Below are 2,123 nucleotides of genomic sequence, written 5' to 3'. Positions count from 1 at the left end.
TGTATTAAATTCCTTCTCATACAGAATCTCATCAAGATGGCGACTAGCTCAACAATACATACATATACATCCTTCTTTCACAACCAATCGGCAAGAAGTCCCCTATTCCTTTCATAAGAGAAAACATAGATAGCAGAGAAGCTATTCCATGGAGTAAATGCACGCTCCAAGGAATAATTGGGCTTGAAACTACTTTGCATTGATAATCGGTAAGATAAGAAGAGATATTTCGAGATATGTACTGAATTATATAATTTATAAAACTTCTGAAAATATCGCGGAGAGACCGCTGCAAGAGACATTACAACTGGATGTCATAAACTGCTATATATATTATGACTTTTGAACACAAGTAAGGTAAATACATTGTTTGTTCTCTATCAAAATCTTTCATTTGCTAACTATGCCTATCTGTAGTTAGTGCCTTCAGTAGTTTGAATCTTTTATTTAGCTGGCAGTAGTGGCGCTCGCTGTATTGCAGTAGTTCGAGTAACGAAGATTTTTGTGAGGTAAGTGATTTGTGAAAGGTATAGGTTAATGTTAGTCAGGGCCATTCTTTTGTAGGGATTTTTGAAAGTCAGATTGCGTTGTGCTAAAAATATTGTGTGTAAGTTTAAACACAGGCATGTACAATTTTTCTAAGGGGACGTTTCAACGGTGCTTCTGAAACAAATAAAAGTACATTTGCGTTGCAGAAACGAGTGCTACTACGCCTCCCCTCCCTCCCTTTCCCCGTCCCTCCCTCTCTGGCACCGGTAGCCACGTGTCGCTCTCTCTACTGATAGCGCCCCCTGTGTCTGTGTAGGAGCACGGATGCTGCCCACGCAGCCACACCTTAACGCTGGAAACAGCGGCGCCAGACACCCGCCGACCGGACCTGGCCGTCGCTGGACGCGGCATGAATGGAATTTTTAATCGGCGGCCGCGCAGCGCAGTAGCCAATGGCCGGCGCCGCCCACGCACACTGTTGCACGGTCAAATATACGAGTTCCTGGAATGCTCGCTTTCTTCCTACGCCATGTGCGCTCCGGTCGGGCGTACACAAGCGTTATTCTCCTGTCTTTGCACTCAAAGGACAAGCAATTCAATATTTGTGTTTCCATTTATTTTTAACAGGCAGACCAGTCGTTCCAGTTGACGGGACGCCTTTCTCTTACGTTTTATTATAAACGCTTTCAAGTCAGGTCACATCTCCTGTTCAGAACACAGACGTTTCTAGCACTATGTGTGTCACACTGAGTTCCTACTCAGATGCAACACTGAGAAATATCAGCACGATTTTTATAACAAGCGTTTTTCACAAATAACAACAGGAAGAAATTATTCGAGATAGATAATTGCAGTGTACATAAAGTCGTAAACAGCTGAATTTTATAAATAACGTAAAACAGAAAGGATCGTTTTGAATATAGTTGCAACATGTAAGAATCTACATCTACATATATACTGCGCTAGGCACGAAACGGTGTGTGGCGAAGGGCACAGTTCACTCCAAAGTCATATCACCCCCCCCCCCCCACCCTGTTCCATTCGCGGATCGCGCGAGGGAAAAACTACTGTCTGAACGCCCCAGTGCGAGCTCTAATTTCCCTTATTTTTCAATAGTGATCATTGCGTGATTTGAAGGATGCTAGTAACAATATATACTCTACATCGTCGGCGAAGATCGGATTGCGGAATTTAGTGCGCCGTCTATCTGCAACTTTGTCCCACTTCAAACATTTTACGAGATTTGTAACGCTCTCACGTTTGCTAAATGTACCGGTCACGGATGTTGCCGCTCCTCTTTGGACCTTCTCAATCTCTTGAATCAGACCCAACTGGTAAGGTCCCATACACACTAAGACTGGACGAACTAACATATTGTAAGCTATTTCCTTTGCCGAAGTAGTGCATCGCTTCAGGATTCTATCGATAAACCGCAATCTAGAGTTCGCCTTGCCCTTTACTTGTGTAATCTGATCATTCCATTTCAGATCACTTCGAATAGTCACACCCAGATACTTGACGGATTTTACTGCTTCCAAAGACTGGGCATTTATTTTGTACTCGTACAAATGGTTCAAATGGCTCTGAGCACTATGGGACTTAACTTCTGAGATCATCAGTCCCCTCGAACTTAC

Source organism: Schistocerca cancellata, chromosome 1 (genome assembly GCF_023864275.1).
Source record: "Schistocerca cancellata isolate TAMUIC-IGC-003103 chromosome 1, iqSchCanc2.1, whole genome shotgun sequence".
In the NCBI taxonomy this organism is placed as follows: Eukaryota; Metazoa; Arthropoda; class Insecta; order Orthoptera; family Acrididae; genus Schistocerca; species Schistocerca cancellata.
Note: the sequence above shows the minus strand (reverse complement) of the source record.